The sequence below is a fragment of the Rhea americana genome, unplaced genomic scaffold (genome assembly GCF_003343005.1).
Source record: "Rhea americana isolate MKP2758 unplaced genomic scaffold, rheAme1 scaffold_88, whole genome shotgun sequence".
In the NCBI taxonomy this organism is placed as follows: Eukaryota; Metazoa; Chordata; class Aves; order Rheiformes; family Rheidae; genus Rhea; species Rhea americana.
Window position 1 is genome coordinate 173427 of NW_028187066.1, and position 25544 is coordinate 198970.

Below are 25544 nucleotides of genomic sequence, written 5' to 3' on the forward strand. Positions count from 1 at the left end.
ACACAAATACTTTTATTAAGTGGAAACTCTGATATATATCTTCTCTATTTAACCACTAACCTCAAATGAATACAGCATATTGGAAAAAATCTAGCTATTTTCTTTGAGTGGGTTACTTTCACTGGCTTCACTAATGTCCTTCAATGTTTTTCCTCTGCTTAGATTAGCCACAAGCAACTTTTGGTCGATTTATTTTTTTTCTGTGAATACAGAAGTGATCAGAACCCACAGCGGCAGGGTATTGAAGTTTGTCTCATCTTGATTTGTTTCATCTAGGATGGAACAGATCTAGTAGAGTACTAGCCTAAGGCACTTTCCAAGTTGTGCTCATTAGAAACTACACTAGAGCACTGGAGTTACACAGTGGTTTCCCTAATTGTAAGAAAGGTCAAAGGATGTGTTTGTGTGGAGAGAAGAAGAAAGAGATGAAGGAGAGGAGGTAYTGTCCTACAACTCTGAGAAGCCTGCTGAAAAATAAAAGGGATTTTCTGAACAAATGGACCAAAACTCCAAAGCATTACCAAAAAAACAGCCACATAGAATAAGAAAAAGTGTGTTCATTTTCCCAGTGTTCAGCCAATATTAAAAATGTGCAGTACTATGAAAATGTGGCTCTCAAGATAAATTCAGTGCTTATCTTCTTTTTTTCATGCAATTTATCTTCTAAGGGAAGAAGGAGGTACTATTCTTCCAAGTTGGAATCAGTGAAATAGTACACATCTGCCCACACATACATATGCATGTGAAGAACAAATCACACAGGTATYACAGTGAAATCTTCAAGTGGGAACTCCTATGTAAAAAGGCCTGGGCCCCCACTTTGAGAAGATCCTCAGAGCCAGTGTGTGGTAGGTCCAGGGCCAGATGTATTTGTCTTCGGGGAACACAGCATTCACACATAGCAAGACTCTCTTTGGATCTTCTGCACATAAAAATAGTGGCTGTGCTGTGTATGCACTAGAAGTATATTAAATGCAGTCCCACTGTGTGCACATATTCATAAAGATGTCTCTAGCATCCTTAAATTCCTGTAGGTTTTATAATTAGTTTCTGTTTTGTTTACACTCTATTTCCTTTCCATTCTCTTGCTGTGCAAATAAGATTGTGTTTTCATGATTACTGTTACACAATCGCAACATCACCAGGTGATCCAACAATACAAATACAATACAGATTAGGTATGGGCAAATGATCACATTTATGCTGAATTACCCAGAGCAAAGACAACAAAAAGTTTGTGTTGGCTTTATGCCTCTGTGATGGTTTCTGGCAGCTGCAGGTGCTGCAGATGCTACCTCCTCTGGCACAAAGTTGGAGTAGGGTGGCAGATARCACCTGATCCTGAATAAGCAGGAAGTACAAAAAGAACCCCATGATATTTTTTAAACAAATCTGCAGTGGAATGAGTTCAGGCTATGTTAGTGTCTTTTTATTCTGTGGCCAAGATATTTTTAGGAAAAGATAATAAAACCTCTAATCTGAGTTCCTTTTTGAACAACCTATGCAGTGAAAGACTAGACTGTTGGGTCTTTTGTCCRGAAACTGGACAAAATAATTTATTGATTAGAAACATCTCTTGAGACTGTATGCATAACAAAGTACTCATAAACAACTTGTAGACCAAAATACATTTTCAGAAAAATTATTTGAAACATAAGCTTAGGCTAACATATGCATTTGAGAAAACTRCTCTTGCTTTGAAGGCATGCACAAAGTGAAAAAGTAGCAAACTTCATCAAATTAATTTCTATGAACAGTATTCCTAGCTCTGTTCTAATTCTCTATGTGCTAGTGTTTCAAACACTGTGTTTGATATTAGAAAATGACAGAGCTCTGTTCAAACTAGAGGTAGATATTTATAAATGAGGCAACAAAGCACTTAACTGTTCCATTTCCAGATCTTAGTGTGAAATCCAAAAGACTCGGTTAATCTCTTACCCTTGTACAGGCATGGGGACACAGATACTTTACACAGAAACCAGTATGCTGTATTCTGTGCAGAGATCTGCTCAGAGCCATTAGAGAAGCCAGGTCTGTATATGAAACCCACGTATTCTGAGCTACACCATGCAGGTCTGCCAAGAAGTGCCTCTGTTTATTTGAGATCTGTGGCCTGCTCCCCTTCCCCCAGCAGTGCAAACATGAGACCATTCTCTTAAGTAATGGAGCAGGATTCATGCTTTTCTTCTGAAAGGACAAGGACAATTTTCACATAACAGCCTAGGGATTATAGCAGTTGCAAAGGAAGCACTTGATTAATTTTGCTCCTCAGCCTGAAAGAATCCACGTGCCTATCTGCCACCTCTCAGGGAAATGATTTAGCCATCCTGCTGTACACTGGCTGAAGATGAAGAGTGGGGCAGGGAGAAGGGTACACGAAGTGCTCATCGACCTTCGTGTTCGAGATGGACCACTGCAATTTCACAACTCAGTGAACCACACAAAACTCTCTTTATAGCCCAGTGTTTAATCACTCATATGGAAAAGAGGTATCCTGGATTTTGACTCCTGGGACTCCTCTATTTTATATTAAATAATAAAACTTAGACTGCCTATATGAGGATTTGTGCATCCACCCCCGATCCCCCCTGCCCTTATATCTGAGCCACAGTGCTTCAAGCTGACATATTCACAGCACCCTTCCAGTATCAGTGCTGCAGCTTCATTTCCCGTGTAGATAYGTGCTAGCTGCACACTCCTGCAGTTACTCTGTGACTCTGCAGCTAATGTTATGCCCTCCGGTATCCTCATGCTGAAAGAGGCCCAGCTACACAACATTTTCTCCCTATCTTCTGACCAAAGATCACATAGTCATCATGTGTTGCTGGTCATGCTGCAGTACGTTCTGGGTTTCAGAGCTTTGGATTTACATGCTCTATTTTTCCGTGATATTTCTTTAGACATATAAATTCCTTATATGCTTAGACCTAGATCTGTGAAATGCAGTAGTTATGATTGTATATTTGTTCATATTTATATTAAATATTTTGGAAGCAGGTAAGAGGATATATTTATTTATTTATTTATTTATTTATTTATTTATTTTGCTATTTACATAGCATAGAAGATGCTAGTTACACAGTAAGAAACATCAAACTTATTCTGTTGCCTTTCAGAGGAAAACTTAAAGTGGGAGAACATAATACAAAGTTTACATTAATGGGGGGAGGTGGCACAGTCGCACATGATAAGCAAAACAGAAGAAATRGAGTTCTGATGACATTGGTGTTTCAGGATTAACTGAACCTTTGATGCTTTTCTGGAGCCTCCCTCTCAGGTTTCTAGCTGGTAGCCTGTTCCYGACTCACAAAGGAGTCACAGCTGTTTCTCTTCAGACCAGGATTCTTGTTCTAAATTCTTGCAGTTCTTTGTGTTTATAATCTGGCAGTTCAGTATGATTCAGTATGATTACTTGTTTTCTCTCCAGGTCCAGGTCATAGTGGATTAGCCACCAGGCAGCTTTCATACTGGAAACTACTTATTTTAGGACAAAGAGATACAGAGAAAAACCATAAGACAGTCAACAATCTGCGCATACCTTCAGCTTGCTCTTTGGGGTGCAGGTAGATTAGACATAAATTTATCACTTTGATCTGAGCTATGTCTTTGCCTGTCMTTTCCATTCTTCTCTAGGCTGGGGTCGTATCTCTGGCTTGTCTCTTTAAAACTCTATGTTTATCTAGCTTTGTGAATTACTGTAACTTTCYCAGAGGGTGGTGCTTTCCCAGACTTGTTTACCTGTCTGGGGAATTTGCATTAATCTCTCTCTCCAGTGAACTGAGAACATAATATATAACACAGCACTGGAAGAAAATTATTTCTCTCTCTCTCTCTCTCTCGCTCGCTCTCTCCTCATGTTCTGTTTTTTTTTTTTAGCATTCCCTGTTGTTCTAGCACCTAAGACCTCTCAATGTAATTGTTTTTGAAGTTTCCAGTTTTGTTATTACTATTTAATATAGATAGTGTAGAAACATTTAAAGGATGAAGAGAATCAGATGAGAGTTCCTGTCTCACTATCCAATAAAAACTGTTCTTTGCTGAGGAAGCAAGTAATGCAGCCAGTAGACTAAATTCATAGATGTATGAAGAACATGTGTATGAAGATCTAAAGCATAGGAGARATTTGAAGGATGAACAATATTTAAAGCTTCAAATTATGAAAGTGAACATGYATATTTTAAGTCTTGAGAAAAAATATATTGTTATTTTTTCTGCTGATTCTCTTAGTCGGATCCAGTCTGAACAAGTTCTGCCTAAAATYAAAAGCTCTACTGTGGTCTCAGAGAAAAATAAAGTCTGTCCTACTTTCCAGACTGCCTAATATATAACTACATACRTTCATTAGTTACCTGCCTTCTTAGCTTGAAAACTTCCGAGGTAGTTAAGTCAAGTCTCCCACGTAGTCTCAGAAGTGGAAAGATGGGTGCTTATCTTCCACCTACATCTCTCTTATTTAATGAGTTTAGCTGGATTGGTACTTGAACTCAATTTAAAGTCCCTGGAGAAGACTGAAACATTAATTGTGGTCAGGGCTATGACGACCACATCTGATGTTACTACACTGGATGCATAATTGTTTAGTTGCTATAGAATATTCACCCAGGAAGTGAGAGAACAGAGAACTAAGTCTTAATTAGCCCAGGGGAATAAACATGCCTCTCCAGCATGCTAGCACTTAGGTACCAAACAACAGGATAACTGGGATAAGGTAACRTTACGTGGGGAAACTAAGGCAGTGGGCAGGCAGGAACGCCAGGGCTGGAAGAGGACGAGATTGGCAATATCCCTGCTGCAGCCTATTGTGCTAAGGCCCCCAGTTTGGAGGGGCAGGAGTAGGAATCTAGTCCTTACTTCCAGGACTGCTTTTGTTCATTAGCTAGTGACATACTAATGCCTCCACATTTACATACATAAATACAGTTGCATAACACCAATTCTGTCTRTCCCTGATCACTATTTTAGCATCAGGCACCTTCACTTCTGTTCTGTTCCTGGTAATATGGAAAAAAGGAAAGAAAATGGCTCAAGGCCTAAGTCAYATACATTGAATTCAGTAGCAATGCTCCAATTCCAGTGAGATCAAGAATTAAATAATTAACTCAAATCCAAAACATAAATTAATGGCAAAAGTGAAATTAGAATGGAGAAATTTTTGGCAGGATTTATACCTGGACAAATCRGTTATGCTTCTGAAATATAACTCTGCTTAATTAAAACTTAGATCAATTAAAATGACACAGGACAGCTAGAGTCATCAGATCCATATAGCTAAAGATGTTTAGACTTTTGAAAATTCAGGAAATACAGATATTTAGCTACCATCGACATCGCTAGGTGCATTTTTAGTAACTAAATGCCTTTAGAAATCTAGCTTTAGGAACCAAAGCCAAAGCAAGACAAGTGTTAGTGGAGGTGAGGTACTGAAGTAAATGAAAATACTTGTATGGGTATTCACTGGTAGTCATATGATTAATACCAATGATGGATCCGACTTGATGAGTCTTTTTGTGGTGGTTTAAGAAATGACAGTTTTCAAATATCCGTGAAGGTGGGTTTGTGTTAAGGTGCTATACTTTGTATCAGAGTGCCAAACACTATCTTCTGCTAGCTCAGAGGAGGCATAAAATTAACATTCAGTAGATGGGTGGAAAAGACTGCTGGGAACAAAAATTTAACTAACTGCAGTAAGAACAAGCAGAAGTTGTTTATCAGCACCCTAATACCAGCTCACTCTTGCTCTCTTTGCCCTTTTRCAATTCATATGGCTTTTGGATATCAGCAAGCTGATACGATGCCTAGTGTTCGAAGTCTGACCTGTCAACAGGAATAATATTTGAARAATGCTAACCTGAATTCCCCATTACTTTTGTCAGATAAAAATTATTTTTTTTTAGGAAAGCATTCCTAAATRTCTTCTACATCATCATGCCTTTGTATAATATGTATGATAGGGTACTTTGTAAATGGCTTTATATTTAATAAGATTCTGCAAAGCAGGAATTCTGATCAATTARATATCTTTTCTGAGGTTAGAAAGTATTTTCCTACCTAATTTGGAATGTATTTTGTTCTTTATGATGCATTCTTTTAAAGTATCCCTGTAGAGGAACATTATGAGGTTGTAAGGCAGTGGCTATGTTAAGTATATAGTAACATTAGCAGCTCCAATTCAAATAGTTTTAACATCTTGCATAGGCTTCTCTAGCTTAAATGACTTAGATAAAGTTTATTGCCATCTAAAACTACTAGTATATTGTTACTGAATCTTCTGGTTTATCATAATAATATAGAAGAAGACACAGGGCATGTTATTTTGAACCAGTCATTTCTTTCTTTTTTTTTCTTTTTTTTTTTTTTTTAATGGAAAGGTGAAATAACAAATCTTTCCCAAAATCATTACTAGGTTTCTTCTATGAACTCAAAGGATCTGCTCCTTCCACACCACCCAGAAAGTCCTGGTTCTYAGAGCTCTACCTTGGGGAACAGGCACCGACTACCCATACCATTTCAGCTGATTTTAGAGTCCTACACAGAACAAACTGATTAAGGACATGATTGGTGCTTTGCCAGTTGGCAAGCTCCTGAACAAGTGTTATGTAGTGGTGGTGTGCTCATGAGATGCTAGGGAAAATCCAATCCATGTTGGGTACTCAGTCATACRAGTATGAATACAACACTGGGCTATGGTGACTAACTTCTCAGCTGTCAACATGAAAGGTAGACTAACCTGCCCAGCTAGTAAGCAACTGTCACTCAAATGATAGTAAAGGTTTGTTGTATTTTTTCTTTGCTATTAAGGCTTCATAAGGTAGGAAGTAGAGCACAGTTTATTTAATGTAATCTCTTCAAGTTCATTTAAGAACAGGCTAGCATTGAAATACTATAGTCTCATTTAATATGTAAAGACTTTGTAAGAATGAATCCACATGGGGTGGCCCCTTTACCTACATAGATGTGATAAATCTGATGGCAGGACTGAGGCAATAATTCTAGTAAAACAGCTGGCTTAAATGTTACTTCTTTGTTAATAAGAGTAGTGTATAGGATGCAGTCAGCCAAATGATCAGCTCAGTTACCAGTGGCAAAGCTTCCAGATAAGAAAAAAAGCTATGCTAATTTTTTATGGGAAAAAAATCCTGTTTGAGGCTACACTGTGGTTCAGTCCACACTGCCACAATAAGAAAGCAATGTAGTAAAATATTATTATAATATTTGCTCAGCACTAATAGTGAAATATAAATACTTGCAAATCCCAATTAACTGTACTTAAATCAACTGTCAAAAAGATCATTCCTCCTAATGAGTTAGCAATGTTTGCCCTCAYAGAAGTCAATAATTTTTGTCACTGACTTCTAAAAGGGCCCAAGGAGAGCCTTTCCAGGCACATAGTCCTTTCCATATTACCAACAAATTCCTTCAATCCAAGAAATCTGATGAAAATCAAAAGATTCTGAGAATGCTATTTGGAAGAGTCTAATAATTCAGCTGCAGTGTACAGTCATCTTGGATGATAATAACCTGGAATGTCTAAKTGGGTTCTTGGAAATATACATACTGTTATTTGTTCAACGATAAATGGCAATCTCTATCCCTTATGAGATCCACATACATATATCCATATCCATAGAGAACATATTACAGCTAGTATTTCCTATAGTTCTTCTCATAATGTTAATCAAAGACCATCCATGTTTATTTTCAGAGGCTGGTCACCTGTAGGAGAATTAGGCCCTAATAGGATGCACCCACAAGTGCCGAGAGAGCTGGCCGATGTGCTAGGTTATTCTCATCTTTGAAGGTCGTGGTGATTAGGAGAGGTGCCTGAGTACTGGAAGAAGCCATATATCACTCCAATCTTCAAAAAAAGGCAAGAAGGAAGACCCAGGTAACTAACAGGCCAATCAATCTCTCCCTGATTCCTGGGAAGGTGATGGAGCAGCTAATCCTGGATGCCATTTCCAAGCATATGAAGGACAAGAATGTGATCAGGAGTAGTCAGTATAGATTCWCAAAGGGAAAATTGTACTTATCCAGCCTGATAGCCTTCTGTGTTGGAATGACTGGCTAGGTAGATGAGGGGAGAGCAGTGAATGTTGTCTGCCTTGACTTCAGGGAGGCTTTCAGCATTGTCTCCMATAACATCCTCATAAGCAAGTCGATGAAGTGTGGACTAGATGACCAGTCAGTGAAGTTTGTTGAAAACTGGCTGAATGGCAGRGCTCAGGGGGTTGTGATCAGTGGCTTAAGATCTAGGTGGAGGCTTKTAGCTAGCCGTGTACCCCAAAGGTCAAAGGTCAATACAGGGTGCAATCCTGTTCAATTTATTCATCAGTGAAGGGGTTGAATGCACACTCAGCAACTTTGCTGATGGTACAACTCCACGCACCAGTACAGGCAGAGGGCCGATCGACTGGAAAGCAACTCTGCAGAGAAGGACCTGGGTGTCATGGTGGACTGGTCATGACCAGTAGTGTCTCCTTGTGGCAAAGAAGGTCATCAAGCCCTGGATAGCACTAAGAAGAGCATTGCTAGCAAATTAAGGGAGGTGATTTTTCCTGTCTACTCAGCCCTGGTGAGGCCACATCTTGAGTACTGGGTCCAGTCCTGACTCTCTAATACAAGAGAGATACGGAGCTACTAGAGCAAGTCTGGTGAATGGCCATGAAAACGATTCATGACTCATTCAGACAAACARCTCATCTGAGAAAGGCTGAAAGAGCTGAGACTGTTCAGCCTGAAAAAAAGAAGACTGAGAGGGGATCTTATCACTGTGTATAAATATCTGATGAGACAGTGTAAAGAAGACCCACTCAGAAGACCCTTCTCAGTGGTACCCAGTAACAGGAGGCAATGGGCACARACAAAAACACCAGAAAATCTATCTGAACATATGTGAGGGTGACAGAGTACTGGCACAGGTTGCCCAGAGCGGCTGTAGCTCCTCTGTCCCTGAAGATTACCAAAACCAGTCTGGACAGMGTCCTGGGCAACCTGCCCTGGATGACCCTTCTTGAGCAAAGGAGTTGGACTAGATGATCTCCAGAGGTCCCTTCCAACCTCATCAGTTCTGTGATTCTATGATTCTGAGATTTCAATATCTGAATAAAATTAAGAACAATTCTCACCCTCTCTTTTGTGCGACGTATAGCTACAAATTTCATTATTATTTCATTGTAGTAGTTAGGTAATGCTTCACATCTTCAAAAGTTCTGTATTAATTAAATTATGTAGACATATATTTGACAGAAATATTAAAGATAGAATTATGAAATCTGCTTTAAAGTTATTACAAGTATTCCAGCTGTCCTCAGTGGATGGAAATCTATATGTGGTCTGAATTAGAAGTTCAAGAAAAAATGTTCAAGCCTGAGACATTTGCTGTGTTTTTAATGTTTGGTTTTATTGTCAGGAGTAGATAATTTTTATGGGTTTCTCACAAAAGTTCAGAGATTTTACATGGTACATAATTAAGCACAAAATGTTAGAACAACCAGTAGTAGGTCAGATCAGGTCCCGTCTTTCGCTGTAGTCAGCAGAGGATGCCTCAGGAAGAGGCARCCATGCAATGATATTATTTCTTGCAGTTTTCTGCAGCCTATAGATTTCCTGAACTATCAGTGCTATCTTTGTAAATGAAAGCCCTATATATATTGCTTTTCTATATTTTTTTTCTATTGGCTTTTAGCCATTTCAGCTTTTTGCTTCTATACCACTCACTATGCTGTAGTAAGTTAGATTATTTAATTAGTTACACACGGTGAATATAAACCTTTCTTTTTGCTTTCAGACTAGCTTCTGATATCTTCATTTGTTGTCCCACAGTTTTGTGTATAAAAAAATTAATAATCATTAACTATTCATCCTCTGCCAAGTGTGATTACCACTAATGACTTCTGGTGTAATACTTTCCATCTTCTCTTTTCCAGACCAGCAAGTTCTAGTAACCTATTTAATCTCTATTGGTATGGAAGCAAATCTATATTTTTGATTATTATTGTTATTTCTATGCCCTTTATGCCTATGTTCTTATGTCACTATGTTCTTTTGACATAAATGCAATTAGAACAGCAAATAATACTGAAAATGTGGACATATCATAGATTTATAACAACAGGATCATAATGATTTCTCTTTTGTTCTCTATTCCTTTTCTAAGACTTCTTCTGTTTACCTTTCTTATCAGTACTGAGTATTGAGTAGATTTTGCAGAGACTTGTCCACACTAACTCCAGAATCTCTTTCCATAGTAGTAATACCTAATTTAGATGCCAGCACTATGTAGGTCTAATCAGGACTGGTTTTGTTTATGATCCTGCATTTATAAGCAATAAATTTCCCCTGATCGTTTATAACTCAGCTGATAAGTAACATGAATATTCATTTTTAAAACCTTGAATTATAAGCAGATGTAATTTCCTTCCAATCSCTTTTCAAGATAGTTTATTATTATACTGAACAGCACAATTCTCAGCACAGATCCCTGATGAACTCTTTCTTGTAAAATCAGCTCTTTATTTCTACACTTTGTTTCTATGCTTTGATCAGATTTGAAGTTTTGAGGGGATCTTCCATGCTACAATGGCAGCTTGGTTTCCTGGAGAGGAATGTTGGAATAATTGCTTGAAAACCTACACTCACTACGTAACCTGAATTACCCACATCTGCCTGCTCTTGAACATCCACCTTTCAAAAACTCTAATAGAATTGTGAGGCATCACTTCCCTGTGCAAAGCAGTGTTCCCTATTCCTGTTGCAAAATGTTGATCATGTTTTGSTTGATTATGAGATACTTTTATAACAAGTTTCTACTTTTTTTTTTTTATTTTTTTTCCTAAAATGAACATAAGATTTCCTAGTCTACATTTCCTTGGATCCATTCTGAAAGGCTTTTAAAAATCTTTGACACATTCATTATTTTTCATTATTCTGTTGTTGAAACAGTTTTAAATGCCAGCTCTTCCTATTTGATAAAGAGGTTCTAGCTCCCTTTGCAAAACTATTTATTCTGAATTGCATTATAGTTGTGTTCAGAGTAATACTGGTGTGTCTTTAAGTGTACTGTGTAATACAAAACAGAATTCAGATCTCCTCTTTGTAGTAAAAACAGTTCTGAAATTCACTTTATTTAGAACACTTACCTTGTCTCACTGAGCCACCAATGARCAGTTTTTCCTTCACAAATGAAACAGATATTAGTAATCCAGTTAGTCATTAGAGTCACATTCTTGCAATCTGTTGACTGAGGCAAACTGAGAACCCAGCTGAATCAATGACTTCACTTCTGTTTATTCTAGTGGACTGGTATTTAGGACTCACTCAATTATACTGGGAGTAGGATACCTACATACTCAAAGAATGTGTTGAAAATGATTGAGGTCTGCCAAAATAAAACTCCAGTTTTCAGTTAGGCAAAATTTTCTTTTGCTAACTTGTCACTGATTCCTGTTTAATGTTTTAGTAAGATTTGAAGCATTTTGGTTCACTAATTCTCATGGAAAGCAATTAATTTCAGGATCACAATGTTAGGATTAGAATTTTGATTTATGAAACCATAAATTTTGGGCATCTCTGATCAAAATTCTCTGTGTGTATACAACTTGTTCTTTCTGTGGCTGTATTTTTAACTCTGGGAGATTTTCACCATTGTTTTTAATTTTTGAAAACACTAGCCCCTGTGGCTGCTATCATCTTCTGTTCTTAAGAAAGTGTGCATACTGTCATCAGCTTCTTTTAGGGAAATCTAGTTGCATAAACAGATACAACTTTCTAATAGCTGGCCAAGACAGCTGAGAAAGTCTACAGTGTAGTGTGCTGCCATAGAGAGAACAGGGCTTGGCATTGAGAATGTTTTTGCTGGGCTGATGGAAACTTGGCATGTTGCATGAAAACTTAATGAATGCTGGTGGGAAACAGACCCCAAACTCCTGGCAGTAGAAAGTAAGCCAGGACTGGAGGTTTAGTAAACAAGCTGCTCTCATACTACCCCTGCTCTGAGGGATGGGATTAGTGCTAGTCAGTGCAACTTCAAATGCTGACCGTTAARGAAAAAGACCAAGCCAGAGAGGAGATCTGCAGATTCAATGTCTATCCAATAGACTTCACCAGGAAGTTTTCCCAATTCTTTTTTTACCCCTGCCCTCCCTGACAGCRTGATGGTATATACCACCATTCTCTAAGGTGATGAAATCATTCTGTAGGCCAGCTGCTTAGGGGCTACTTTTTGRATGTTATCCTTGATACACAAAAAAAAGACTCAGGTATCTGAGTGCCATTCGAGGTTGCTAATTCTAAAATACATAGCCTCAGAATGCCTACTTGGCTGCCACTTAACTCTGGAGGGGCTGATAATTATAAGTGCTGAAGCTGCTGTGACTAAAATTTCTTCCGTGTCTCAGTGTTCGCTACTGTTTATTGCCAAAATATCACAGGTGAGCATCTTTAGCTTAGGCTTCAAACATATTTGGGGTATGTAAATTAAACATCATTCTGTTTGGCTGGCTTGCAGGGCCTAATCCAGACAGCAGACTCAAATCAAATCTTAATTTCTGTTCCCCATTCCAAGTGCTACCAGACAGTATAGTGCCCTTTTTACTTTTGTGATTAAGCCATTAAGCCACAGTTAATTTCCTTCTCTGCTTGAGGGATTTCTTCACTGTTTACTTTAGCAAGCAGAAGATGAGGTGTTTATTCTGACAAAAGGCTGTGTCAAACAGCAGCTGTATGGGGGCACGTCTTGAACATCTAGGTGGGATGCTCATCAGGGAAAGAGACTTATACTTCAGTTAAAATAGGTAGTACTCACTGGAAAGGGCCTAGGCTTTTACTTTTTCCCATCCCAGGTGAATATTATAAACATTAGATTAAAAGTGTTTCTATGATATATATTTCATTGCAAAAGACTTCTACAGGAAAGAGAAAGTAACCTGCTGTGAAATGCTCAGKAATCTGAAAACTAGAGATCCAGAACACAGAGATTTCAAGCAGAAAAAATATTAAAGCTCTTTCTCCAAAGTCTGAGGTGCGGGCTTCCACCATTCATCTATAGAGCAGGACAGTTTTAGTACAGAAGGGATTTTAGGGACTTGCAGTTAAGAACAGATGCTTTCTCCTGGGTTCATGGATGCCAGTTCTGGTTCAAAACAACTGTTCATCCCTGGCCTTCTGCAGGGCTGTTAACTCAAGTGCATCCTAATTTACTTTATGCCCAATAAAAGAGATCAGCTCTAATAGTGCAGGCTGTTGGCCTGAACCTGGGTGAACGTGCTTGCAGTGAGTTAGGGAGTTGTCTCACAAACTGACTCAGTCACAGGTGGGCTGGGGCAGGAATCTCCAACTGGAGAAGAGAGAAAATATGTGCTCCTGGCCTCACTTTAGAAAGGTGTTCACAGCTAAAAAATACCTAATGAGGGAGGTTCTTTCCTTTTATTCTAGAACTCTGAAATAATTCCCCAAATGGACTTAAAAGCTCTGGATGCACCTCCACCCTSCTTTGGCACAATCGAATACCTAATCACTTCTCTCTGCAAGTATGTCCTGTTTCTTGCTCACTTTGAGTCCAGTTCTGGTCTTCTTGAAASTATTATCAAGATGCCCCTTAATGTGGCAGGATTAAGACTGGAGGATGCACAGACAGCTGCTCTGCAGTMATCTCTGCTGTCCTGGATGCCTGTAGGTGGGCTGAAGTGATCTCTACTTTCRGGCTGCCTATAACCTCCACTTCTTCTAGAACCTATCTTCCTCCTTAAAACTTGCGTCCTYTCCCTCACACTCAGTCCTGGTTGCCTTTTCTTGTCACCTCCCTTTTATCAGCTCTGGTTTCTGCAGACTTAGGAGACTCAACAAGTTCTGTCAGGGCCAGAGGAACCTGGGAAAGGAAAATATAGGAATGGAGATGAATTGGAATATATCATGACTACAGCAGCCAGCCAGTCAGTCAGTCAAGGGCCTCCAGCCCTGGATATGTTGGCACAACTGCTTGTGTACTTGCTCCCTAATCCAGTTCAAAGTGAGACATTAGTTTGAGTAGATTAAATATCAGGTAATCCAGATCATTTTGACCAAACTGAGTTAGAAATAAATTGCATTAGGGTCTTATCATGGCAGATATGAAGGGTGCAGTGAAAAGAGGAGGTGGAGCTTAGAATAAGATGAGCTAATAGGTGGCAATAAATTCTGACAACTTTGGCCAGGAGGGAAACTATAGTTAGACTTGTCAGCAAGGTCATTGCAGACGTGAGACTAAACTTCTCTAATATTAAGGAATTTCAGAAGAAAGTTTCATCCTGGATTGTATTCTGAGGATGTATGTTGGGGTTTGTAACACCCAGACTGAACAGTTTATCAAAATTAAAAAGGAAGGTTTCTTGAGGTTTTCCTCAAGAAACACTAGACTTGTTTACTGAGGGTCACCTCAAATTTACATTTATATTTAATATTTATACATATTTATAYTGTAGACAGAAAGCAGCTTTTCCAGATTGTCACTGTTATTTAAGCCTGCACATGTTTTTCTCTATTTCATACTGAGAAGGAAAGACATTGTTAATATGAATCTTATAAAAATCAGAGAGGAAAAAAGAGAGAGAAAAAGAAAATTATTCACAAAAGTTTATCTTAGATATCAATAACGGGAAAGTAGGAATGGAGTTTTCTGTGTGGTCTGATAGAGTCATAGGCTGTGATTTTCCCAGACAGTAAAATTTGCATCTATATTGCTAAGACAAAGCTCCAGATTACCTCTGTTAAGAACACAAAAGAAAAGGTAAAGAAGGAATTTTAATATGTGTATGCTTATTTCCTTTTAGACTTGAGTCACCAAAAGAAAGTTCATTTGAGAGGTCAGACCAATTCCTGCGTGGCAGAAGTAAGAGCTAACACACGCTTTAGACTTTGGGTTCATTTAATTGGGAAGTGACTCTACAACCATATGAACAGACTTTAAATCATTTAATATCTTTTGTATATTGAGTAAGCAGAAGTTAGTGAAAAAAAGAGCTTCCCTCTTTGTATCAGAAATAAAACATCACATTGATGGGGCTAATTTCTTTAAACAAGACTCTGTTGCATGTCTATCTCTAAAAGCCTATGGTAGGGCACAGATAGCATAAATTCCCACATTAAATACATAATTTTACTAGTAAAAACATTGTACTTTCTTTAACTTGATCTTTTAAAAATATTAGTGAAATGAACTTCATTTTAATTGAGGTTGAATCTAAGTCGTATAACATCAAATATAATGTAATTTAAAATACATACTGCTTATGAATACCAGAGAGCAGTTTAAGCTAGATATTTTTTTTTTTTTTGCATAAGTGTGACATAAACAATTAAAATGACTTTTTTTCTTCTCTGTCAAATTATTCTTGGTTCCCTTCTAAGGATAAAGCAGGCTATACATAGTTTAAAGTTAGCCTTTATTCTAATAATTTTCAATATTATTTTTTGTAGAAGTAAATATGTATGCCAATAATCATTATCATCCTATCATAAGCCTCTGACATTCAATGATGGTTAATCTTCTATATCCTTTAGTTTGCCACAGTTCATTGGCACTATCATTGATACAGATAGCTTTTTTTTTTCTAGACACTAAGTGAGCAATTCATCAAAGGACCAGCAAAGGCTGGAATTGAAAAATAAAATATCCAGGTCAATAACTTACTGTAAAGTGTTTTACACCTTAAAATGAGCTGGAACACATGGAAACCGTGGGGTATTTTGATACCTGGATGTGCCAGGATGGTTAAAAGAGGGAAGGTCAGCATGTGTAAGGGTGCACATGTATTAAAGTGCTTACTGCGAACTCACACATTCAYGTTAATATATACTTCAGCAAACAAGGTCTTGTGGCAAAATATCTGAGGAAAAAAAGTGGCCTGTTAATCAATAAAATCAAGTGATTTCCAAATTCACTTTTTAAAGTATGTTTAGAAACTCTTCAAGCAAGCATGAAGAGATTTGGTAGTATTCAGCCAGCTAAAGATGCAGGCAACCACTGAGAGAGTTTTACAAAAACAACCTGGATACAGATTTCCTAGGATATTTGCTCAAACTATGTTCAGACCCAGTTTAAAAGTAGGAGCCTGACAATGTAATGTCCCCAAGCTCATGATATAACCAATGGGGAGTGTTAACAAGTTAACAAATCTTTTCTCTTTCATTCCCATACATGTTTTTTTAGTGTCCATGTGCTGGAATGGGCCAATGGGAAATGCTTTGTGTAGACAGTGTAGAAACTCTGCATCTCAAAGTTTATAGTATTTACTATTGATTTTAGCAGATGATGAGCTAGATGATGCTAGAGCACAGTAAGTGTGAATTGCTTTCTGAAATAATGTTGACAGTTGGGTTTCACATACCTGAAAATCYCCTTACGTGTACTTATCCCACACTTTTGGATGCCTAAATGTGATCTAAATCTACTTCTCAGTACAGTACTACTGATTTTATGTTAGTGAAATTCTATGACTAAAAGTGCTGCTCCTCCATTGTGGAAAAAGAGAATGAAACTTCAAGAAATCAGTGATATTTCAAAGGTTTCCATGCACAAGAAAATAACCACACTTTGCCTTAATTAGCATAACTGGCAGAAAGATGAAACAATTCTGAAGTGAAAGCATAATATTTTTGTTGATGTTTTAGATAAAAGGATGAAAACCTGGTATGGTATTTTGATTCTGATTGTTAGTAATCATTATTATTATTACACTGGATTCAGTTATATAGCTATATAGCTGAACAGGTCACTTCACAGGTATAYGAGAATGCAACCGTTATGATGAACTGAGAGTCTAGTTTCCAGAATATTTTAGGTATTTGCACTTTCGTGTTTTTAAAAATGAAAAAAAAAATCTTCTGAAGTTATCAGTTTTCATCATTGGCAATTAAGGTAAGCATTGAACAGATCAGTGAGAGGATTCATGAGAAATAAGAGATTTGAGTTCATTTTCTATTTTTCCAGTTGTGTACTATATGGTCTTTGATCATCTTCTGTTATCATGACAGCAATTTTACTTCTTAAGAACATGAATGTAAACCAGTAGCTAGCACAGGAGTAGGAAGCTTCTCCTTTCTAGCATTTTTTTACCATTGTAATGATGTCTTCCTCCATGTAACTGCATGTCCAGTCCTTGTGACTTTTTCCATGTGCTTGCACCTCTCCCTAAATCCTCTGTTGTTTGGTACTGATTCAGACACAGATTTCATTCTTTTTCAGGTTAGGCCAATGTAGTACTAACCAAGCTAGGGATCTTGAAATGCAAATATCCTCTAACTAAATTTTGCCCAGCAGTGATTTATCACTCAGGTGTTTGGTTGCTTTTATTCTTTTTTCCCTCTCCAGAAGTACCTCTTACAGAAAAAAGTATGCCTTCCCAGAGGGTTACGTTCTRTCCTTAGATGAATGCATGCAGCTGTCAGAAGAGTCATCTTTTTTTTCCCCCCTGAAGTCTCTAAGTTTACATAATCATTTTAACAAAAGAAGAATGAAGTTTTTCTGAGATTACCAAATCTCTGACCCCCTCAAGAAAAAATCCAGCAATAACCCTGAGGAACTTTATTTTGTTTGAACCTAACAACACAGCTTTCACTACAACAAAGATTACAAGCCATGTGCATGCCTTTAGACTCTTGAGCTTGAAATACTTGGGAAAATTCCTTGGAAAGAAAGGTGGGCTGTTCCACTTCCTAGTTGGATTGCTTTGAAAAACTAAATAAATATGTATGAGTTAAGGGGATAAAAAGATAAAAGAGAATTTACTTCTTGTACTAAATTCATACCAGGTTTCAGATGGCTCACAAGGACTATATTACGTACTAAGGTAAATGCAATGGTRGAGCAGTATTTCAATAGTGGAATGTGGCATCTTACAGTCATAGATATCACTTTTTTTTTTTTTTTTTAAGGTGGGAATCTGTAATTCAAATATCTGCTACTTAAATCTCTCTCTCTCCCTCTCTCTTTTTTTTTTTTTTGGTGACTGAGGTGCTGACTTCCTTGCCGTAGACTGAATTTGTCTGACTACACGTAGAAGATATTTTATCTCTTCTTTGCCTTCTCAGCATATTTACACACCCAGGAAGATGGCTGAAACGTTTGTCCTTACTTTTAAAAGATATGTATTAGATTCCATTTTGGCAACTCTGGGCCAGCCCATGACAGAGACAACACTGGTTATGGCTCGCTCCCAGATACTTTTGCAGAGTTACTGTTCACAGTGCTCCTCACATCCTGTCAGAATGATCCAGGCTATCTAAGAGTCACTATATAAGCTCTTCAAAGGAACCTGGCTCTTCGTGACTGACGTGGGATATCAAGTATAATAAGAATGGATGTATAGGAACCTGCCACAGTAAGGAAGAGACAGTTATGAACAGCTGAAAAGAGGTAGACAGAGACCAAAGAATAGCTGGGTAATACAGTGACAACTCTTTTATTAACAGGAGATCATGCAAAGGTGGATCAGGAATACAACTTAAACTCTGAAATATAATCCACTGTTACCTAGGTATTTACAGCATTCATAAAAAGAATTTTTTTGTATTCTAACATGGCAGCCAAGTGAATCCATCTTCTGTAATAAAGAATCACACCATACGGAGTCATTCTGTCTTAGACCTCAAAGACTAAGGAGTCTGTAATGCCCCAAATGCTTACATCCTAATCGCTTTTCATGAGCAATTTAGTTATCATTCATTAGATAGTAAAGAAATTTCATTCTTTTCTAATGTACTTGTTCTTCTTTTCCCCCAAAACAGGAAATATAGGCTGCTGATAGCTTGTATCTTCCTTTGGTGTAGTGTTACTTACCCTTAAACAGTTATAGGCTGATAACTAGCTCTCTTCTGTGATGTACAGAATCTTTTTTTTTTTCACTTTGAGCAGATTATCCACAAATGATCTAGAATTTAATCATCTGTCTCAGATGTCATGGATGACCTGAGCAACTTGTCTTGTTTTTCTGTCAGTGCTTAGAGAAGGACTTGAGTTTGGTAACTGTTCAGATTGTTCTTGTATATATGTTCTACAGTTTGTGTTCAGAGTATCGTGTATTTATGTTTCAACGATAATAATAATATAACAACAATGCATGCAACAAATCAATAGCAAATCATGTAGCAAACAATCAAACAATCAAGTAAATAATCTATTTGTGTGAGCTGATAAACCAGGACACATTTTGTGTCAGTGCATGTACATATCCATACACAAACACCCATGAGTCCGAGACTGACAGTTCTAGGAAAGCGTCTTCAGATGTTTTGTTACATTTTGGCAATAACATCATTTTTTAGAAAGAAGACTTTCTTAGCAACCTAGCTGTGCTACTGATGTCCTACATGAAAATGAGGTATCTTAACTCCTTTCAGGCTGCTCCGTTGAACAGCTGGGGGTATAGAGAAAGGCTGAAGTCCAACAAATGGCAATTCTAATAGCTTCAAAAAACCCAAACAATTAAAACATAGTGTAACATCACGTAAAAGTCTGTCAGCATTTGTCATTCTGGGAACATCATGCCACAATCTCATGATAGTAATTACAGAGAACTGTGATGTTAAGGTCACTTAGGAGCAAATCCAACAAATTTAGTACCATCATTTTAACAGTTCTACTGATCTGGCCTCCTGGTTAAAACTGTGCTGCAATTGTGGGAACTAAACCCATTATTACATAATTTCCAAGAACTTTAAGTCTGAAGCTAGCAACAGCTTGTCTGAACATGAAGGAAGAAGAAATCATACATTTCCAACCAAGAAGATATGCATTTTTTTTTAGAGCACAGTTCTGAATTTGCATTTMATTTGCCAGGAATTCCAACTACAGCTTTTCTGAACTCTGTGTGATAATTCCCCTCCCTCCCCCCGAATCCCTACTTATATTCATCTCTTAAAATTAGGATGCAAAACAGGAATTAAAGTTGGTGTTAGTGGATATACAACTTATATTTAGTATTGAAACCAATTGGAAGATATATAATTTACAGGACTTCATATGAAGAATAGTAAGACATTTTCATGTTGATAGATACTGAGATTTTCATCTGGGCTGTAAAAGCTAAATTTATTCAATAAAGAACAGGAAGTTTTCTTATTTTTGTGTACTATGTAATTGATAAGCAGAAAATTATACTTTTCACAAATACCTCTGCTCTGCATTCTGGGAAAAAGTGAGATGATATAYTCCTGCCATATGATGATGATTAAATTCTTTTAATTTCCAACAGCACCTAAAGATGACATGAAACAAGTCCAACTAAATCTTTTTGTCTATAAATGAGATGCTATGGATAACTAAGATCTTACCTGTTGTTGTGTTACTTTCTAATAAGTCTGAGAAACCAGGAGAATTTTCAGCAATTTCAATTAAGCTACTGTTTATGTTAATAGTTTTAGAAAGAGAAAAGGAAAGGGAAAAGAAAAGGGAAGACTCATTCTAAATATATCCTTTTCATTCTCAAATAAACAGACATCTGACAGGATCTGCTTAATAAACAATCAAAAGAATGTAAAGAGAATCCTTTAATATACTGTGTCAAAGTAACAATACAGTTATTTTAATGCAATTATAAATTTCATCTATATATATATGGATTTCTGTATGATGGACTTCTGTGATATATCACTTAATAACACATAATACCACATTTTAGTTAAGAAACTTGAGTGACAAAAAAATGCAGGACATAAGATAGCTAAGCAATAAGGGCAATGTGAAATTGCACTTTGTCAGCCACTGTTAGATGGGTACATCTGAAAGAGGGTCCCTCAGGAGTCATAATTTGGTGACACTAGACACTTCACTTCTAGAATGCTATAATACAACCCAGTGGATGGAGCCTAAACTCAAGTAAAATCAAATTAGATCTGTAGAAGCAATGGATAACACTGAGAACAATTAATCATTAGAATAGGTTCCCAGGGTACCTTGGCTTGAATGGCCTCCTCTTCAAGCAATATTTTAAAATCAATACTTGATATTTTTCTAAAAGATTAGTGGTAGTTCAGATAAGTCATCCAGTGTGAATCAGTCCAAAGAGCTATACAGGAGGTCAGGCTGAAAGATTACACCATCTTATTCATCTGTTAATGATAGTTTACTCACTAGTAGCATCTGTACATCGRATTCCATGCTCATTTTGATTTAATTGTTTATGTTTGAGATATTATTTTAGCTAACACTTTTTGCCCAAAGTGTTATTCTTTTCTTTCGTTTTAAAACATTGTTACTTTCAAAGAGAAACCATTGGAAAAATGAATATTGAATACCCAACTGATATTAATGGCAAAGTATTAGTTTCAATTTGGATATGTCTTTCGATGTTGGAAATTTTACTTTGTAAAGCAGAGTTCTGTGAGCACAGCTTTTTAACTCCTTTTGCCTCTGTAAACAAAAGAAATTTGCTTTGAATGCTGCTACTTTTAACTTCGGATGACTAATTTGCTGTTGATACTTGCAATAAAAAAACAAATATTGTTGAAGTTAATGGCAAGACTCCCAAGACCAAGAGGGACATTGGATAAAGGCCGTTGTGAAATCAATCATCTTCRAAAGTAGCCACTGAGCCATCAATATATGAGATAAGGGTTCACACATAACATGAATTCACTTTTGTTTAAAGTAGAGGTGATGATTTCTAGGCCTGTGTCCTGGCTTTCTGCAAAAAAAATCATTTTTATATCATGATAAATAACATCATCTTCATTTATGAAGTATGTAAATACTTGCTGACCAGTTACCTCATTCTGAAAGGTGTTTTTTCTGTTTTCTTTTCTCTAGAAATGCTAAAGCCAAGAACTCAATTTCAAGCCATGAAAGATAAAACTATAATAACATAACAAAAATCAAGACACAGGCAAGAATGCATATTAAAATTGTGTTGGCCCCTTGTGAATATGCATTATTAAACAATTTTTAATGATGTTTTTACAAAATCTAGAGTGTGAATCTGAATTTTTTTGGAAGTGATTTTTAATGAATGAAACAAAGCAGTGAAAAGCTATTTACTAAGCAATGCCTTATACTAATTGCAAAATTAGCTATCTTAATTATGCCATTAGAGTATATATATGTAATTAGTCAATATGTATATTTAATTTTGTGCTGATTACCATGTGCAATTACAAACTGAATAATCTTAGGAAGCAGGCCAAAAAATTGGCACCTGAGAAGTTTGAACGTTCTTCATCTGTTTTTTTTTTTTTTTCTTTGTAAATGTGTCCTAGAACATAAAATGAGTTAATATGCTATTATTTCAGCTTGGATCATATAATGTACAAACAATGGTATGGAATGGGCAGCATGGAGATAGACTGTGGTTCTTTCTTACGCTTTACATCAACTGTTCGCTATCCAACGTTGAAATCTGCACCTGCTATATCCTGAACACATCCTGACTGCATTTAGACCATCTTACTCAGTTTTATATAGTAACCTTGCTGCAACTCATACTCATTTTCTTGATCCTTGAATGTAAGCCCCTCTTAAAAAATTGGTCCAGGCTATGGCAATATAAAGGCATAACTTAGTATCTGCTGAACAATTAGCACTCAAGCTGGGCCTGAAATTATCATAAGTGAAGATCTCTTTCGACTTATGTGAAAGCCAGGTCAAGAAATTCTCCTGTTTCACCAGTTCATATAAAATTAGAGAAGGAAATATGTCTGATACAGACTGGAACACCTCATTTAGATAACAATGGCTTAGATATAAGGCAGATTTTAAGTGCCTGTATTSTATATATGAGTCCTTACCTTTGTGAAGGCACAATTTAAGCACTGTTTATCCCCAGCAGCAGCTGGTGAAGTAGCCACAGAGCTTCATGTAGTGAAGATGGGACTTCAGGACAAAGCAGAGGTTTTGAGAGAGCAAAACATGGACTTAACTGTAGTGAGGTTTCCAGGAGGCACCTAGAACATGTGGATGACGCCACCCAAAATCCCGTATGCCTTCTGGTTGCAACTGTCTACCTATACATACAGAGATCTGGCAGCARCACACAAGCTGCTGGAGGAAGGACTTTTTCCTGTGGTGCATGCATAAGAGGATAGTCCAAATACTTAGCATTTTTAGTCAATTATTACATAAGTCTCTCCTCTTTCCCTCAAAGCRGTATTGGCACCTGTACTTCATGGACCACAGATGGAGAAGAACTGTACTTATGCCTAAAAGGCTGTACTGTGCATTTTCTCATTTGCAAGGAAAGCAATTTTTCTGCAAGGAATTTAATGCCATGTAATTGTTCCTACTCACTACTTGTCTGYATCTATTTTACTATTAATTAACAGGTCACACTTTTTTTAAGRTCCAGTACCACTTTTGGTTGCAGTTATGAGCTTCACATAGAGCAGTGCTGTCTTCTGCATCAATCACAGCCTAGTTCAGACAGGCAGGCAAGCATACGATTTACTAGRCTCACAACCTCAGATGAGAGCAGAAAAATAAAAAAGAATTTCTATCAGACTCTCAAAGCTCCACTTGTAAGTGCCATGACCTTCAGTTAGAAGACCACCAACTTAAATATCACTCAGAATGATGATTTGTCAAAAAAAGGRAACTACTATTTACAACAGAAGAATAGGGGCTCAAATGTTGTACTATTRTCATTCAAGATTGCAGCACAGCACAAAATACAGTCTGACATTGAATTGTTCTTTTTAAGATAGGCCTCGTGTACTGTCAGCAGCCAGACAGAATGCAGAGTGTTTTTATGCTCTCACATGAATTTCTAATTGGTGGCTAATGATGGATTGTTACCTACGCATAATAAAGTTATTTTCCACAGAGTTATAGTGTGAGCAGACATCTGGTAATGTGCATGTATAAGTAAAATGGAGTCATAAAAATTAGTGTTAGGTTATAGGATTATTTTAGGCCAACAAATTCCTTTTCCTAAAGATCATTTTGTTAGTATTTAATTTTGAACAAATAACAAAATCAATCCTGTTGAAAACAAGATATTAGGCAGAGGTTCTTGTTTACATTATGCACCATGGCAGCAAAGAAAATTGCCTTCAAAGGGAAGGAGTATTCTATTTGCATCCCCTTTAAGTCTGCTTCATATTTCCAGAGTGGTATAAAGGGGGCCTTTGGGAATTGTTGAAGAAAACTTAGAAGCTGTTGAAGGAAAATATATCATATTCACATTGATTTTCGTAAGTTATGAAGCCAAACTTAACATGAATTATCTTTCATCTTTTCTTCCCAGAGGTAACGTATAGGAAATACAACACAAGCAACAATCAAAACCAAAATGTGTTCAGAAATGAAATGTCATGCAAGCAAATGGTCAGGAACATCATTGTAAACTTCTGCATGAAAGTGTGTTTGCTGTCTTACTGTAAATAGTTATCTGTAAAGAACGGGCAGCAAAATGTAGAAAGTGTGTGTCATGTCTGGTCTGATGCTGTAATGACATTGTTTAGTGATTGTGGAGCATGCACCTGAAGGCATTCTGTCTGAGTAAATGATTTCATTCAATCATAAAAGATTCTAGAAGATCAAAAAAATAATATTTATTTCAGAAATATCTGATTAGAAAATGAAAATGTATCAAGATATATTTCTCCTTTCTCCTCCAGATAAAGTGAAAGCAAAAAAAGTGTGTTTTTAAAAAAGACTTTTAACTACCAAATCACTGAAATTTGGTTCATGTGGAAAACCTGAATGTTTTTTTGGAGTTTGTTACATTTTTTAATGAGGAAAAATATATATTGTAAAAGCAATTTTTTTTCAGAGTCTTAATTGCTTCAAAAGATCAAGTGCATAAAATGAAACATCTCTTCCCCAGTTAAAATACTTTCACTTTTCTCTTTCCACAAAAATTCCTAAACCCTCAAACACTGAATTGTAGCCTCCAACTTAGACTTAAGAAGCACAGTAGAGGAGATGCCATAATTAGAGCTGTAGTATAAAACCAAATCTTTTCTGCGAGTGAGAAGAAAAATTGCCATCTTTTTGAGGAAACTGTGTCAGGCAAAGTGTGTCAGATAAATTCCATGCTTGRTTTATTATTCTGTGCTTGCCTAAGGTGCACTAGAGTTTTTTAAATGGATATAACATTCTCTATTTTTTTTTCTTAATTGGTATGCATTTTTTTGAACATTATTAAATAGTTACTTTTGTGCACACCAGAGGTGGCTGCATTTCAGTAAAATATGAAGTGCTTATTAAGTAAACTGTATATTAGTTATATTACAGTCCTTGAGGACAAAATGTATACCGTGCTCTGAGTAAAGTTTATGAATAATATATAGTATGAAAATATGGTTGTAGTTATCTTGGTTAAAAGAAATGTAGAGCCTATGATGTTGCAACAATTTGCATAAATTACTGATACATCTTTTAACACCTACATTTGTATTTTTATTTGCATTTTTAAACCACTTCCTCCTGTTCCCATAACATCTCATCTTTTTTTGCCAGTACTGTGCAATACCTAAAAAACCCAACCCCAAACAACCTGCTTCTGAATTATGGAACTTAATTTCCAACCACAGTCATGTCAGGTCATGTCAGATGGTGCAAAGGAACACAGCTAGAGATA